Source organism: Pan paniscus, chromosome 1 (assembly GCF_029289425.2).
Source record: "Pan paniscus chromosome 1, NHGRI_mPanPan1-v2.0_pri, whole genome shotgun sequence".
In the NCBI taxonomy this organism is placed as follows: domain Eukaryota; kingdom Metazoa; phylum Chordata; class Mammalia; order Primates; family Hominidae; genus Pan; species Pan paniscus.
Genome location: NC_073249.2, coordinates 100,440,459 through 100,459,366, shown reverse-complemented (window position 1 = coordinate 100,459,366; position 18,908 = coordinate 100,440,459). Strand labels below are relative to the sequence as shown.

The 18,908-nt window shown below is 39.9% G+C and overlaps 1 pseudogene; it reads left to right on the top strand.

Moving 5' to 3' along the window:
- The first annotated feature begins 10,623 nt into the window (after positions 1-10,623).
- LOC134730745 (neuroblastoma breakpoint family member 6-like protein) lies at positions 10,624-18,079 on the top strand (annotated as a pseudogene).
- Positions 18,080-18,908: the final 829 nt, after the last annotated feature.

Here is an 18,908-nt window from a genome sequence, read left to right as displayed (position 1 = left end):
CCATTCGATTACGTTTGTTGATGATTCCATTCGATTCCATTCGGTGATTCCATTTGATTCCATTCAATGATGATTCCATTCTGTTTCATTCGATAATGATTCTATTTGATTCCATTAGATGATGATTCCATTCGATTCCATTCGATGATGATTCCATTCGAGTCCATTCGATGGTTCCATTCCATTCCATTCGATGATAATTCCATTCGAGTCCATTTGATGGTTCCATTCAATCCCATTCGATGATAATTCTGTTCATGTCCATTCAATGATTCCATTCGATTCCATTCGATGATGATTGCTTTCGAGTCCATTCGATGATAGCATTCGAGTCCATTCGATTATTCCATTCAATTCCATTGAAAGTTGATTCAATTCTAGTCCATTTGATAATTCCATTCGATTCCATTCTCCGATGATTCCTCTCGAGTGCATTCAATGATTCCATTCAATTCCAGTCGATGATGATTCCATTTGATTCCATTCCCTGATGATTGCTTCGATTCCATTCGATGATTCCCTTCGATTCCATTCAAAGTTGATTCCATTCGCGTCGATTCGATTATTCCATTCAATTCCATTCTCCGATGATTTCATTCGAGTCCATTCGATGATTCCATTCAATTCCAGTCGATTACGATTCCATTCGATTCCATTCAATATTTCCATTCGAGTCCATTCGATGATGATTCCATTCGTGTCCATTTGATGATTCCATTCTTTTCCATTCGATGATGATTCCATTCGAATATATTCGATGATTCCATTCGAATCCATTCTATGATGATTATATTCGATTCCATTCGATGATTCCATTCGATTCCATTCGATGATTCCATTCGAGTGCAATCGATGTTTCCACTCGATTCCATTCGATGATTATTCCATTGGAGTCCATTTGGTGATTCCTTTAGATTCCACTCGAAGATGATTCCATTCAATTCCATTCGATGATACCATTCGATTCCATTCATTGATGATTCCATTCAAGTGCATTTGATGATACCATTCGATTCCATTCAATGATGATTCCATTCGTTTCCATTCAATGATTCCATTCGATTCCATTCAATGATGATTCCATTCGAGTCAGTTCAATGATTCCATTGGAATCTATTTGATGATGATTCCATTCAGTGATTCCATTCAATTGTATTCTATAATGATTCCAATCGATTCCATTTGATGATGATTCCATTGGATTCCATTCTATGATTCCATTGGATTCCATTAGACAATGATGCCATTCGATTCCATTTGATGATTCCATTCGATTCTATTTGATGATGATTCCATTCGCTTCCATTCGATGATGATTGCATTCGATTCCAATCAATGATTCCGATCGATTCCATTCGATGATTAGATTCGATTCCATTAGATGATTCCATTTGATTCCATTCAATAATGATTCCATTCGAGCCCATTCGATAATTCCATTTGAGGCCAATCGATGATTCCATTCGATTTCTCAATTTGATTTCAATCGTTGATGATTGCATTCGTTTCCATTAGATGATGATTCCTTTCGATTCCATTTGATGATGATTTCATTTGATAACATTCCATGATGATTCCATTCGATTCCTTTCGTTGATTCCATTCGATTCCATTTGATGATGATACCATTTGTGTTGATTCTATTATTCCATTTGATTCCATTCGATGATGATTCCATTCAAATCCATTCAATGATTTCATTCAAGTCCATTTGATGATTCCTTTCAATTCCATTCGATGATGATTCCATTCGATTCTATTTGATGATTCCACTTGATTTCATTCGGTGATGATTCCATTTGACTCCATTCAATGATTCCACTCGAGTCCATTCGGTTATTTCATTAGATTCTATTTGATGATGATTCCATTTGATGCCATTCGACAATTCCATTTGATTCCATTCAATGATGATTCCATTTGAGTTTATTTGATAATGACTGCATTCGATTCCATTCGATGATTCCATTTGATTCCATTTGATGATGACTCTGATCAATTCCATTCGATGATTCCATTTGGTTCCATTTGATGATTCCATTTGATTCCATTCAAAAATGATTCCATTCGAGTCCATTCGATGATTCCATTCGAGCCCATTCGATAATTCTATTTGAGTCCAATCCATGATTCCATTTGAGTCCATTCGATCATTCCATTTGAGTCCATTCGATGATGATTCCATTCGAGTCCATTCGATGATTCCATTCGAGTCCATTCCATAATTCCATTTGAGCCCATTTGATGATGCTTTTGATTCCATTCAATGATATTCCATTCGAGTCCATTTGATGATTCCATTCGATTCTATTCAAAGATGATTCCATTTGTGTCCAGTCAGTGATTCCATTTGATTTCATTTGATGATGATTCCTTTCGAGTCCACTCGATGATTCCATTCGAGTCCATGCAATGATTAAATTCAAGTCCATTTGATGATTCCCTTCAATTCCACTTGATGTTTCCATTCGAGTAAATTTGATGATTCCATTTGATTCCATTCGATGATGATTCCATTCAAGTCCATTCGATGATTCTATTCGAATCCATTTGATGATTGCTTTTGGTTATACTTGATGAAGATTCCATTCGATTCCATTCGATGATGCTTCCATTCGAATCCCTTTGATGATTCCATTAGATTCCATTCTCTGATGATTACATTCAAGTCCAATTGATGATTCCTCTCAATTCCATACAATGATGATTCCATTCGATTCCATTCGATGATTCCATTCTATTGCATTCAATAATGATTCTCTTCGAGTAAATTAGATGATTCCATTCGATTCCATTTGATGATTATTCTATTCATGCCCATTAGATGATTCCACACAATTCCATTTGATGATGATTCTATTCGAGTCCATTCGATGATTCCATTCGATTCCATTCGAGGATGATTCCATCTCAAAAAAAAAAGAAAGAAAGTTTGATTATAATGTGTTTTGCTATAGGTCTCTTTAAGTTTATCTTACTTAGAGTTTGTCTGGCTACTGTGTTTGTATTCATGTCTTTCATCAAGTTTGGGAAGTTTTCAGCCATTATTTCTTCAAATATTCTCTTGCCCTTCTCTCCCTCTTCTTTAGAAATTCCACAATGCAAGGCTGGATGCTGTGCCTCATGCCTGTAATATCAGCATTCTGGGAGGCCGAGGCAGGAGGATCACCTGAGGTCAGGAGTTTGAGACCAGCCTGACCAACATGGAGAAACCCCATCTCTACTAAAAATACAAAATTAGCCAGGCATGGTGGTGCATGCCTGCAATCCCAGCTACTCAGGAGGCTGAGGTGGGTAAATCACTTGAACCCAGGAGGCGGAGTTTGTGGTGAGCTGAAATCGCACCATTGCATTCCAGTCTGGGCAGCAAGAGTGAAACTCCATCCCCCCACTCCCCACCCCCAAAACAACAACAACAAAAAAGGAATTCCACAACGCATATATTGGTCCACTTGATGGTCAATTAGGCTCTGGTCACTTTTCTTCAATCTGTTTTTATTTCTGTTCCTCAAACTGGATGATTTCCATTGCCTTATCTTCTGGTTCACTGACTGTTTCTTCTGCCTGCTCAGCTTTCTTCAAATTTGACTTTGAATCCCTCTAGTTAATGTTTTATTTCACTTATTTTACTTTTCAGATCCAGCACTTCTTTTTTCTTTCTTTTTTGATTTTCTATCCTTTATTTATATTTTCATTTTGTTCACGCATCATTTTCTTGTCTTATGCTACCTCTTCCTTCAGTTCTTTGTGCACCTTTAAGACAGCTGTTTCAAAGTCTGTCAAGTAGCACTTCCAGCAGGTTTTTTTTTCTCCCTCTCTCTTTAATTATTTATTGTTTTTCTTTTCATTTTTTCCCCCATGGCCTAATCTTAACTTGACTATCAGGCATTTTTCAGTAAGAGTCTATATTGGTTCATTTTTTATTTTTATGTATTTTTATTGTTGTTGTTGAAAACTGGACATTTGAATCTACTAGTGTGGTTAACTCTAGAATTTAGATTTTCCTCCTTCCTCAGCGTTTGCTGTTTTTCTGTTATTGTTTTGTTTTTTGATTATTGTAGGTTGTCTCTATGCCACGGATCAGCCTGAGGTATAAGCTTATGGTCTTCACAGATGTTTTCTGAGCCTGAACCTTTCCCTGGGTGTGTGGTCACTCTCTAATTTTATCTATATTTGCAGTTATTCTTGAATATTTTATACTTTAATGTCTGGCTCCCAAAAGGGGAAAAAGAGAAAAATTGAGGGAGGGTGAAAAAAGGGTACCATCCCTTTAAAGTTTCTGGAAGTTGCTTCAGCTTAGGGTGAGGACCTTGCTACAATGGGGGAAGGTACAGCAGTAGCTGCCAGACTTTTTGTCTCTGTGCTGCAATCAGCCATTAGACAACAGAGCCGCAATGTGTGTGTGTGTGTGTGTGTGTGTGTGTGTGTGTGTGTGTGTGTGTGTTTTGAGATGGAGTCTTGCTCTGTTACCCAGGCTAGAGTGCAGTGGTGTGATCTCAGCTCACTGCAGCCTCCGCCTCCTGGGTCAAGTGATTCTTGTGCCCCAGCCTCCTGAGTAGCTGGGATTATAGGTGCCTGCCACCACACCTGGCTAATTTTAATAGAGATAGAGTTTTACCATGTTGGCCAGGCTGGTCTTGAACTCCTGACCTCAAGTAATCCACCCACCTCGGTCTCCCAAAGTGCTAGGATTACAGGCATGAGCTACTGCACCCAGCCCAGACCCCCAATATTTGGAGACAGCATCCTTTTTGCCCATTTTGGATCCTGAAAGATGTGTGCAGCTTACTGTAGGAACACAAGCTGACTGCCTTGGGGGTAGTATTGGGTAGCTGCCATTGTGCTAAGGGCTGAAATTGACTGAAATTACCTATAATTTTACCATCTGGGCCTTCCTCTGGAAGTTGCAAGCCTTCAGTAGGCTCCAGAGTTCTAAAATATTTACATCAGACAGATCCTGCCAGTGCAGTTGTTGTGTAGATTCCAGGTTCTTCTCATTCCGCCATCTTCCCAAGATACCCTCTGACCTTCTGGATTTTGAATTCAGTCAAGCTGTTCTGTAACAGCTGGGGTGAAAGCCAACAAAGATCCTGCTAAGAAATCTCCCTGGAAAAAAAATGTTCAAAAGTAACACAAATATCAAACTGGAAAGAAATTGATTTAGTAACCGAACCCAGGTTGTCATGGTGAAAAAAGGGGCAGAACCATAGCTACTGAACTGCAGTCTGGGGTATGAGGTGACTACCATTGCTTTTTTAGTTTGGTTTGGCTAGCAAAGATGGCTTTGTTATATAAATAAAGCCCCTCAGGTAGTCAAAACCTTTATTTTCTCTTCTTTTTCTCTCTCTCTTTTTTTTTTTGAGAAGGAGTCTCACTCTGTTGCCCAGGCTGGAATGCAGTGGGAGGATCAGGGCTCACTGCAAGCTCCACCTCCCGGGTTCACACCATTCTCCTGCCTCAGCCTCCTGGGTAGATGGGACTACAGGTCCCAGCCACCACGCCCGGCTAATTTTTTTGTATTTTTAGTAGAGATGTATTTTTAGTAGAGTTTCACCATGTTAGCCAGGATGGTCTCAATTTCATGACATCATGATCTGCCTGCCTCAGCCTCCCACAATGCTGGGATTACAGGCGTGAGACACCGCACCCAGCGAAAACGTTTATTTTCTTGATGGCTGCTTATTTATTTTTTTTCTTTCCCTGCTCTCCCTCTTTTTAATTTTTTATTTTTTATTTATTTATTTTTCTGCAGAGATTTATCCAATTCAGAGGACTTGTCCCTGTAATTTGGAACTTTCCTTTGGATTTGATCAAGTCAGATAGAACTGGTCAAATCCAATGGGGAAAAGAAGGAAACAACAATAAAAACACAAACAAAAAACAGTTCAGAAAATTAATGAACACACAATTTATATGATTGCTTAGCACTCTAATGGTGCTAAGAAGAAATTATGATCAGTTGGTTGTTAATCTTAACTTTAGTCATTTAGGAGAATTTCCAAGACAAAACACAGATTCAGTTAGTTACCTAGGAATGGGGCCCAGGCTGAAGACTGATCTATACCATCCTAGAAGCAGGAAAAAACTCAAACTCTCCTTCTCTGTTAGAAGCGAACTGAAACCCCAGAAAGGAATTGCCTGCTCTCCATCACCATGGAAGCAGGAAAACTTGCCTTCATTGTTGGAAGCAAGTAAAATTCCAGAAAATGAGTTGTACAGCAAAATATACCTTGGATCTCAACCAAATTTTGGGAAGTCAGGGATTCTCTGGAGGGGCTGGATCTCTGAGGCCTCAGCAAATTGTCCTATTGGTTTGAGCAATAAAGATAGCTCAAGCTGGTACCAAGTACAGATAGGAGATTTTTCAAAGGTCAGGGCACCTCCACTCAGAATTCCTTCATGGTTATCAATTGTAAACCAAAAAGTAGGTGAGACAGGTCTGAATTGATTTAGAAAGTTTATTTTGGACTCTTACTCATAGGTAATTCTAGTCTTCATAGAGGTATAGCAGCCAGGTGCAAATTGTGGGGGCCTGGCAATAATTTTGTTATAACAGAGATTAAATAATTTATCTAAGCAATAGCTTGGCAACTTTGGGAGCCAAATTGTAATCCTGGAAAGATTAATGCTTGGCCTGAGATGTAATAGCCACTCCTCCAGGTTGTCTTTTAATGTGGAAAGTAAGTTCTAGTGTGTTTCTGTAGTGTGGAACTTTTAGAAATAATATTCTTGTCACATTTGACAATACCCATGGCTGATCTAGACAAAATACCATACAGTCACTGTTTAGCCCTGATTTGCATATGAGGCTTTGTGCTGGTCATCTGGTAACTTTTCACTCGGCAGTAGGGATGAAGTAACTGAAACTCCAGAAAGAAGAGTTACTAGATACCTCAAAAATGATGAAGATATTAGAAGCCCTGGCCTTAGGGGTCCAAGGAGGAGCAAGGTTTGTGGGTAATAATCTGTATAAATCTGATAGGAAGCTATAAGGAGGAATCTTAGGACTTTGAGGTGGGTGAAGGTTAGAGACTGGATTAATCAAGGGCCTGTGGCTTCTAACACCATCAGTTGCCTGTACTCAGCCACCTTCAGCAGTGCTATCTGGCTCTAGAGAGCCATAGCATTCCAGGAAAGGAGAGAAGGCTGCATAAAGCCCTGGTGCTTGTGTACCCCCATCTAGACAGTCATGGTAGCATGAAGGGACAAAGTGAAAGAGAAGAGTAGGCAGAGACAATGTGAATCTGTTCACCACATATTGTAAATGCATTTAAAAATATTGTTAGCCCATATTTGCAGGTAGCACTAATTATGAAGTTGTTGGACTGAGGACTTTATATATTTGTGACTCTCACCGTCATCAAAGTCAGCAATAAAGAGTTTCTTCCTCATTGAATCACTAACATGTTTTGGATCTCTCTGACTTACTAGTTTGCTGACCTCTGACCTTTAGACCCAGACTTTAAAGGCCCATGTTATTAGATTAGTCAACCTTTATAATCTCCCCATTTTAAGGATAATTTAATTGTATCTGCAAAATCCCTTTGCCATACAATGTAAAATAATTACGTAATTAGCAACCATAAGAAAGCTAAAGTGACTTTTAAACCAACCCAACTGTCCCGTAGAACTGATGTTAACTGTTTCTTTTGAATAAACATAGAAATTGACCCTTACAGTCTTGAAATTTGAGAAAGTTACATTTGTATTATCTGAATTCCTTTCTCAGGAAACCAACCATCGTGCCTTCCAGATAGTATCAAAGAACTGAAATTTACCAGAGTACCACATCTGGACAATGAAATGTCAGACCCGTTATCCCATCATAATTGCTTAAGTGACCACCTGCTTCCTGTTGACCAATTCCTCTTTCTTACCTCTCCCTAATTCCTGTTTTCCTGCATGTAGTTCCATTTCTTCCCTGCTATCTAAACCCTGAATTTTCATCGGTCAGGAAGATGGATTTGAGACTGATCTCCCATCTTCTAAGTTGCAGTACCTGATGAAAGCCTTCTTCCCTGGCAATGCTAGTTGGCTCAGTGATTGGCTTTCTGTGCAGTGAACAGCAAGACTTAAATCAAACCTCTGGTGTTTCAGTAACAACTATCCTAATACCAGACAAAATAAACAAGAGACTTTAAGACAAAAAAAGTTATTAAAGACAATGAGGGCTATTTCATAATGATAAAAGGGTTAATCCATCAGGAAGAGAGTACAGTTATAAATAACACAAGCATCTAACAGAGCCTCAAAACACAGGAAGCAAAAACTGACAGAATTGAAAGGAGAAATAGACAATTTAACAATAGTAGATGGAGACTTTAATACCACAACTTTCAATAATGGATAGAGCAACTATGCAGAATATCAATAAAGAAATAAAAGATTTAAACAACATAACCTACCAGACATCTATAAAATACTCACTCAACAAAAACAGAATACACTTCCTCTCAAGTACACATGGGATGTTCTATAGAATAGACCATATGCTAGCCCTTAAAATAAATCTTAGTAAATTTAAAAAGACTAAAATCATATAGCTTCTGATATATCTCATAAACTAATACTATCACACACTATAGTTTCAGGTTAGCATGTAGGGTATGCAGTTTGTTGGTCCTGCTTCCTTCTGTTTGTCATGAATGTGGAGGTGACCATGGTTACATATGTGTAGGCCAGTAGCCCAGGAAAGTCAGGCAGCTGAAGGGAAAGGACAGATATTCTGTAAGAGTCTCCCTATCTCAGTCTCAAAAAACCAGGGAGGAATTGATACATAGGAAGTGAAGAGGTACATCAGGGGATGACTTCTCTTCTGCCTATCTATGCCTGTCTTTAAAACCTCAGTTTCTATCCCACTAAACCCCATTGCACAGGAATACTGTTGATCACCACCAACCACCACAGACTCATGAACTTGATTTTTACCATGCTCTGTCTGAGAATATATCCTCAGGCCAATGGCTTTGGCTCAATGCAAATCATTAGTGTTCCATAAAACTGCTTCAAACGTATAAAATAGTAACAGTTTATAAGTCATTCCAAATTAGGTGGCAACTACATGTATTTAAAGAGATATACATAAATTATTTCAGCGATTGTGACAAATTGGAAAGAAAGCACGTGGAGTTAGAATGAAAATCATAAGTGAAAAGCACAAAATATGTATTTAGAGATTATAACACAAAGCAACCCACATATAGAAGAGGAGAGGGGTTAGGAGTTAAGTGAAAAGCCAGCATGGGCCAGGTGTGGTGGCTTACACCCGTAATTCCAATACTTTGGGAGGCCAAGGTGTGAGAATAACTTGGGCCCAGGAGTTTGAGACCAGCCTGGGCAACATAGTGAGACCCCATCTACACACACACACACACACATACACAATAGCTGAGTGTGATAACATGTGCCTGTAGTCCTGGCTATTCAGGAGGCTGAGGCAGGACGATCCTTTGAGCCTGGGAGTTTGAGGCTGAAGTGAGCTGTGATCACGCCATTGCACTCCAGGTTGAGCAGCAGAGCTAGACCCTGTCTGTTAAAAAAAAGCAAAAAAACAAAAAACTAACATGCTTCCCCAGTGGGGGAAATGTGCCAGTATAACATTGGTTTGAAGCAAGAAGTATATTAAGACGTTGACCAAAATCCTTTTATTATTTATTTTGCTTTTATTTTTTGAGACAGGGTCTCACTTTGTCATCCAGAATGTAGTGCAGTGGCATGATCTTGGTTCACTACAGCAAAAAATACCTGGACCCAAGCTTGCAGTGAGTGATCATGGCTCACTGCAAGCTCCACGTCCCAGGTTCATGCCATTCTCCTGCCTCAGCCTCCCAAGTAGATGGGACTACAGGCACCCGCCACCATGCCTGGCTAATTTTTTGTATTTTTAGTAGAGATGAGATTTCACTGTGTTAGCCGAGATGGTCTCGATCTCCTGACCTCATGATCCACCCGCCTCAGCCTCCCAAAGTGCTGGGATTACAGGCATGAGCCACCGCGCCTAGCCCTATGCCCGGCTAATTTTTTTAATTTTTTTTATAGTGGCAGGGTTTCGCCATGCTGCCCAGGTTGGTCTCAAACTCCTGAGCTCAACTGATCCAACCACCTTGGTCTCCCAAAGTGGTGGGATTACAGGTGTGAGCCACTGCACCTGGCCTCTAAATCCATATAAATCAATTATTCACACACCAAGCAGAATATTCAGGATTTTTTTTCTTATATTATAAATGATGTGGGAAACTGGAGAACCAAAGAAGAATGCCAGGACTATCTAAAAGTGTTAAATTTTTTCATTAGGAAGAAAATGACTTCATGACAGTCCTTAAGACAACAATAGAACTTGGGCAAATACGTATTCCTTGATATTTTCTAAGCATTTGCAATAATAAACAATGAAAATATGGTTGAATTTTAGAAAGAGATAGGCCTGTGGTATTGTCACAATGGTATGCAAATACTGAGAATGACTGCTGAGGCAGTGCTTTCCATTGGTGGTGACCTTCAGAAGAGACCTGTGTCTCCACATGGCCTAGACATCTGGAAGGCAGAGATCCTAACATTCCATGACACCCCCACCTTCTGATTGTGACTCCAGACCGTTACCTGGCACTTGGTCTTACCTCTGGCATTCCTATCAGAGCCTGAATCACAGACAGTACCTTAGACTCTAAGCTTAGGCACCTTGTGCCTTGTTTTTGTGGCTAAGGATTCTCAGAGTTGTGGGATGCTGAAGAAGTTTATCCCAAAAGTAAGTTATGAATCAGATCTCCTTTCTTTTGACTCATTTAACTCCTTTGATTAATGTAAAGAAATTTATTGAGGTATAATTTACATACTATAAAACTTACCCATTATAATTGTACAGTTCAATAATTTTTAGTAATTTACCCAAGTAGTGCAACCATTACCATAATCCATGCATTTGTTTTTAATTTATTATTTGTCTGGGTTTATTCTCCTTAGGCTCTCATTCTACTTCCTCAACAAACTTCATCATGGCATTATCTCCCACCACTTGTTTTGGTCCAAGGGCAGAAATGAGCATCCTGGAAACCAATCAGTACTTGCTCTCTGAACTGGAAAAGTGCAAAGAGAACTTCCGAGACCTCACAGAGAAATTCCTGACATCCAAAGCTACTGCCTACTCCCCGGCCAATCACCTGCAGAAATACAGTAGGTCCCATAGGGGCATGGTCACCAAAGTGATAAATGATTATCCATCTTTCCTCTGTGAAATGAAACACTGCAGACTTTATTCTCTATCAAAATTAATTTTATCCTAACTACACTCCCAGAAAGGTAGAAGTGGGCATTTTACTCTCAATTTGCCAAGGACAGAAAAACTGAGGCACAAAGGTGTAAAGTTTGCAGGGTGAGTGTAGTGAGGAATAGAGACTAAAACTTTGGTTTAGGCATGAAACTGTCTTTCCCCTCTCAGCAATGAACATCAGCTTCTACAAACATGTAACATCACTGTTGGTTAAAACATCTCAGGATTCGATTTAAACTTTTTTAAGAGCACCCATTTGCAAAGCACTGTGCCAACAGCACCACAGCACCAGGGATGAAAGAAGTAATAGGTAAAGAATAGGGAAAGTTCCCTATTCTCAGCTGAGTCACAGATATGTGGAGATGTGAACTTCAATAGCAGACAAGGAGAAAAATCTTTTTTTTTTTTTCTTTTTTATTATACTTTAAGTTTTAGGGTACATGTGCACAATGTGCAGGTTAGTTACATATGTATACATGTGCCATGCTGGTGCGCTGCACCCACTAACTCGTCATCTAGCATTAGGTATATCTCCCAATACTATCCCTCCCCCCTCCCCCCTCCCCACCACAGTCCCCAGAGTGTGATATTCCCCTTCCTGTGTCCATGTGATCTCATTGTTCAATTCCCACCTATGAGTGAGAATATGCGGTGTTTGGTTTTTTGTTCTTGCGATAGTTTACTGAGAATGATGGTTTCCAGTTTCATCCATGTCCCTACAAAGGACATGAACTCATCATTTTTTATGGCTGCCTAGTATTCCATGGTGTATATGTGCCACATTTTCTTAATCCAGTCTATCATTGTTGGACATTTGGGTTGGTTCCAAGTCTTTGCTATTGTGAATAATGCCGCAATAAACATACGTGTGCATGTGTCTTTATAGCAGCATGATTTATAGTCCTTTGGGTATATACCCAGTAATGGGATGGCTGGGTCAAATGGTATTTCTAGTTCTAGATCCCTGAGGAATCGCCACACTGACTTCCACAATGGTTGAACTAGTTTACAGTCCCACCAACAGTGTAAAAGTGTTCCTATTTCTCCACATCCTTTCCAGCATCTGTTGTTTCCTGACTTTTTAATGATTGCCATTCTAACTGGTGTGAGATGATATCTCATAGTGGTTTTGATTTGCATTTCTCTGATGGCCCGTGATGATGAGCATTTTTTCATGTGTTTTTTGGCTGCATAAATGTCTTCTTTTGAGAAGTGTCTGTTCATGTCCTTCACCCACTTTTTGATGGGGTTGTTTGTTTTTTTCTTGTAAATTTGTTGGAGTTCATTGTAGATTCTGGATATTAGCCCTTTGTCAGATGAGTAGGTTGCGAAAATTTTCTCCCACGTTGTAGGTTGCCTGTTCACTCTGATGGTAGTTTCTTTTGCTGTGCAGAAGCTCCTTAGTTTAATTAGATCCCATTTGTCAATTTTGTCTTTTGTTGCCATTGCTTTTGGTGTTTTGGACATGAAGTCCTTGCCCACGCCTATGTCCTGAATGGTAATGCCTAGGTTTTCTTCTAGGGTTTTTATGGTTTTAGGTCTAACGTTTAAATCTTTAATCCATCTTGAATTGATTTTTGTATAAGGTGTAAGGAAGGGATCCAGTTTCAGCTTTCTACATATGGCTAGCCAGTTTTCCCAGCACCATTTATTAAATAGGGAATCCTTTCCCCATTGCTTGTTTTTCTCAGGTTTGTCAAAGATCAGATAGTTGTAGGTAAGTGGCGTTATTTCTGAGGGCTCTGTTCTGTTCCGTTGATCTATATCTCTGTTTTGGTACCAGTACCATGCTGTTTTGGTTACTGTAGCCTTGTAGTATAGTTTGAAGTCAGGTAGCGTGATGCCTCCAGCTTTGTTCTTTTGGCTTAGGATTGACTTGGCGATGCGGGCTCTTTTTTGGTTCCATATGAACTTTAAAGTAGTTTTTTCCAATTCTGTGAAGAAAGTCATTGGTAGCTTGATGGGGATGGCATTGAATCTGTAAATTACCTTGGGCAATATGGCCATTTTCACGATATTGATTCTTCCTGTCCATGAGCATGGAATGTTCTTCCATTTGTTTGTATCCTCTTTTATTTCCTTGAGCAGTGGTTTGTAGTTCTCACAAGGAGAAAAATCTTTATCAAGATTCTCTTCCCACATAAGTTCAGATATGCCATTCCTCATGTTCTGGTTAGATTGAGGGTATTTCCAGAAAAATCAGAGACTTTGTAACACCCTTTATGTCTCTCTCTGAGTATCAACTTTACAGACAGCAAGCAACTGCAGGTGGACTTCCAGAATCAGAGCTATGAGACATATGGCCAAAATGAGAACAAAGCCAAATGGAACAGACTGCCGTTCTCAGTAGAAGGCCAGGCCAGGTTAGGGGCTGGCCCTTTCCTCTCCACAGTTAGCTCTCACATTTTTAAATCCACTGTAAAATCCCAAACCTGTTACTAATAGTCAGGGAAGGGAAGCTGTAATGACAAGGAAACATGGGAACAAGAGCATGAGAGGAACAGGGATATTAGAAGAGGATTCTGGTTAACATTGAAATTGAGTTTGCTTTCCAATTTCTACAATTATTTTTAAATAAATCATTGTGTGGGGGGTGGCTAAAAGTTGCTGTCTAACTTACCATCATAGAAAAGTAAAGCCAAAAGCCCACTTATTAAAGAAGTGAAAAGATGAGCTTTGGTGTGTGGAAAAACTAGTTTTTAAAAAAAACCTTCATTCATTACAATTGTAGGAAAACATTTCTCAAGCTAGAGAAGAAGAAAGATATTACCTAAGACCTTAGTATAAAGGTATTATTGTGCAGTGATTAAAGAGCATATACCCTAGGGCCAAATTTCCTGGGTTCAAATCTAACTTATCATCACTGTCCCTCAGTTTTCTCATCTGTAATGGTAATAGAGTAGGAACTACCTCTTTGGATGGTGGTGACGATCGTATGATGATAATTCTTAAAAACCTACTGCAACAGTACCGTGACAAACACTATGTGTTGGTTCTCCCTTTAAAACACCACCTACTAGCTTTTGGGCATATATCATGTGGCTCTTTCTCCTCTATATAGAGTTTTACACAGCAGTATACAGATAAATGTTTAAATCTTTGAAATATTTTGGGATTACTGAGACTCTTGAAACAAGAGGACCATCAGTCCTACAGTTCTTAGTATCTTCCGAAACACATAGGAAGTCATTATTTCATGCGCTTATGTTCATGTTTTACTTAAGAGGCTGTAAGGCTTGGTGAATTGGCCTTAAGATTTCAAGTCATGGCTGGGTGCAGTGGCTCAATTACTGTAATCCCAGCAGTTTGGGAAGCCAAGGTGGGTGGATCATTTGAGGTCAGGAGTTTGACAGCAGCCTGGTCAACATGGTGAAGCCCTGTCTCCACTGAAAACACAAAAACTAGCAGTGCATGGTGGGGCACACTTGTAATCTCAGCTACTTGGAAGGCTGAGGCAGGAGAATAACCCATGAATCAGAGGTGCACTGAGCAAAGATGGTGCCACTGCCCTCCAGCCTGGGCAACAAAGTGAGATTCCATCTCAAAAAAGAAAAAGAAAAGAAAAGAAAAAGATGTGGAGTCAGACCCCAGGGGATGTGAATTCTGACTGCTTCATTCCAGTTGAATCATCTTGTCAAGTTACTTTATCGGCCTGTGGGCTTTTCTTTCCTCATCTCTAAAAGAGGGAGTAGTTGAGAGACTGAGGAATAAAGATATGGAAATCTCAGTGTAAAGCCTGGTACCGGGGATACTTTTATCCTTGAGATAGACCCTGCCTCCTGCCCTGCAGGCAGTGACCACAGCAGCATATCCAGCCTTCTATGATGCAGGCATGTCTGTCTTTTCTCAGAGTGTGAAGAGTGCAAAGACCTTATAGAATCTGTGCTGGAGGAGGAGCTGCAGTTTCAGGAGAGAGAGCTGGCTGAATTGCTGAGGCCAGCTGCAAGGCTCCGGTAAGGAGGTACCTCTGTTGGAAGTGTATAAATACTGTTTGAAGTGGGGCAGCTCAGGCAGGTAGAACAAAGGGCAAATTTGTGCTAGGAGAAGGGCAGAAACGTGTGACACAGGCACAGAACTAGATTAAGACACAATGAGGCTATGGTCTAGTTAGGTCTCTAGGGTTTTCCATTAAAGAGCATATTAGTAAAATGGAGACAGCTGCCTGCATTGGAATACTAGCAACGTGGCTTCTATTTGTGTGTCCTTGGTCAAATTTACTGTACTTTTCTTCATGTCATTAACTAGGCTACCTCATTTATAAAATGGAAATACTGACAGTATCTACCTTAGAGGGATATGAAGATTAAATACACAATTGCAAGTAGTTAGAATCATCTCTAACACATATAAAACTCTGAACAACTATTTTCTGTAATTATTATATTTGTTCCCATTTATAGATGTGGTGATTGTCATTAACATTTCCTATAAGAGATATTTTCAAACTTTCCAAAGTGCCTTTCATGATAAGAATGTTTCTCTTCCAAACTTTTTTAAAAAGTATTATACTAGGTGAAGTATTAACTGATAGGGCTATTGGGTAGATAGATGATTGAGCAGCTGTTGTGTGGAAAATGAATTATTAATTTGCTCAAGACCAGCATTGACTATCCTTGGAGGGTTTCAGACATAAGGTAGATTGTAGCATTTGAAACTTCTTTTAATCCTTTGTTGAAATGAAATCATAGAAGCTCAAATGTGTAAAACTCACCAAAGCAGAGATATCTGATTGAAGGGGTATAGGTTTGGGGCCCCTGTTTCTCCCCAGTATGTGTCTTTACTTCCCCTGATACTTTCTAGTAACTCTATGGAATAGAGTTTGAAAGAGGACCTGCAGATAACTACTTAGAAGAATAGCAGGGAGAAAATTCAAGCATTAGATGGGGTAGATGACTGTAAATGTTCAGTCCAGCTCTGGGATTACATGGTTCTAAACATTAACTGAATAACTACTTGTATGTGTACATACTACCAGGTGCTGTGAGTTGGGTAATAGGTGGCACTGTCTTTAGACTCACAGAGCTCACACTCTACATTGGAACCCATGTGTATTAGTCCATTCTGACACTGCTGTAAACATGTATCTGAGACTGAGTGATTTATAAAGAAAAGAGGTTTAATCGGCTCATGGTTCTGTGGGCTGTACAGGCTTCTGATTCTGGGCAGGCCTCAGAAAACTTACAATCATTGCAGAAGTCAAAGGGGAAGGAGGCATGGTTTTCACATGCCCAGAACAGGTGAGAGAGAGAGAACAAAGAGGGAGGTGCTACACTTTCAAACAACCAGACCTCATGAGAACTCACTCACTATCACAAGAACAGCAAGGGGGAAATCCACCCCGATGATCCAGTCACTTTCCAGCAGGTCCCTGGTTGGATTGCAATCCAACATGAGATTTGAGTGGGGACATAGAGCCAAACCATATCACCATGAGAAATATTTAAACAATAATTAGAAAAAAAAGAAATCCCTATAGAGTAATTAAATTACTACTCAGAACTTTACTTTTTTTTTTTTTTTTGAGATGGAGTCTTATCCTGTTGCCCAGGCTAGAGTGCAGTGGTGTGATCTCAGCTCGCTGCAACCTCCACCTCCCAGGTTCAAGCGATCCTCCTAGGTCAGCCTCCCAAGCAGCTGAGAGTATAGGTGCACACCACCATGCTAGCTAATTTTTGTATTTTTAGTGGAGATGGGGTTTTGCCACGTTGTCCAGGCTGATCTCAAAACTCCTGACCTAAGGTCATCTGCCTACCTCGGCCTCCCAAAGTGCTGGGATTACAGGCGTGAGCCATCGCGCCCAGCCAGAACTTTAGTTTTAACTGCCTTCTTACTGATTATAGTCTATCTTTATGTCATTCAAAAGAATACTGCCCTTCTTGAACTTTTCACTTATATTTCTTTTTAACTTTCAATTAATACCAGAGATACCTGCCCAACACTTTTGAACCTGCATTTTTTTTTCTGCCAGTTACTGCATATGAAAATGTACTTGGGCTAAAGTGTGGAACCAAAGGGGCATCTTTTTAAAGGAAAGTTAGTAAAATAACAGACAAACCCAAGACTGTTTCTTCATTCCTTCTGCCACAGGCAATTCACACAACTTGTACAAGTATTCATCTTGGGCCAGGTGTGGTGGCTCATGCCTGTAATCCCAGAAGTTTGGGACACTGAGGTGCATGAATCATTTCAGGTCAGGAGTTCGAGACTAGCATGGCCAACATGGCAAAACCCCATCTCTACAAAAAATATATAAATTATCCTGGCATAGTGGTGGGCACCTGTAGTCTGAGCTACTTGGAAGGCTGAGGCAAAAGAATTGCTTGAACCTGGGAGGCAGAGGTTGCAGTGAACCGAGGTCATGTCACTGCACTCCAGCCTGGGTGACAGAGTGAGACTCTGTCTCAAAAAAAAAGAAAAAGAATTCAACTTGGGAGTTCCTTACAGGGATTCTAAGAGATCTCTCCTCTGAAACTTCTGTAACCTATTATTCACTACATTCCCTCTTACATTTTACTCTTCTTTCCCACCTTAGGATACATGATCCCTTAATTCAGGCTCAGGGTGAAGAACTGACCCACTTATGACAGAAGATACAGGAAGGGAGAGGTGTCTGCTACCTTTTCACCCAGCATGTGAAGAACACAGTCAAGTCTTTTGAGGGCCTTCTCAGGAACACTGGCATTGCCTACTAGAGACAGAGATTCCGTGAGCAAATGGTGCAAGGAAGCCAGCTAACAGAGATCCTTGTCAGAAAACTTGCCACAGGTAAGTTGGCTACAGGCTCTGAAGACTCTTAGCTCCTCCCAAGTGCCCCAAAGTGGGGAGAAAAAGTGCAAATTATCTCCATTGTAGATTTTATTTTAGTTTTGACTATGGTCCTTAATCTGCATTCTATTGTTTCCTCTTTGGAGCACTCAGGTAGTCACTTTTCATATTCTTTCAAGAGTTCTGAGTATTGTTTTTTATTTAGAGACAGAGTCTTGCTCTCTTACCAAAGCTGGAGTGCAGTGACACGATCTTGGCTGACTGCAATCTGTGCCTCCTGGGCTCAAGCAATCCTCCCACCTCAGCCTCCCAAGTAGCTGGGACTACAGATGTGTGCCACCACGCCTGGCTAATTGTTGTATTTTTTGTAGAGACAGGGTTTCTCCATGTTGCCCAGGCTGGTCTTGAACTACTGAGCTCAAGTGATCCACCTGCTTTGGCCTCCCAAAGTGCTGGGATTACACATGTGAGCCACTGTGCCTGGCCTGAGAGTTCTTAGTTTCAATCAGTAAGAGAGATAGAGTATAGTGGATTACTTCATTTTGATGAGCATAAGAACTCACCTTCATTTCTGGAAGATATTTTCACTGGATGTAGGATTCTAGTTGACAGTTTTTGTTTTAAAAAAGTGTTTGGAAAGTGATATTCCACTGTCTTCTGGCTTACATTGTTTCCAAAAAGAAGTCTGCCATAATTCTTATTTTTGTTCCTCTGTACATAATATGACTTTTTTCTCTGGCTGCTTTTGAACTTTTCTGTTTATCACTGGTTTGAAGCAGTTTGATTAAGATAAGACCTTGTATAATTTTATCTTTTACATATTGTTTTACTTTATTTAGTTTCTTGCATGTTTATAGTTTATACTTTATTTAGTTTC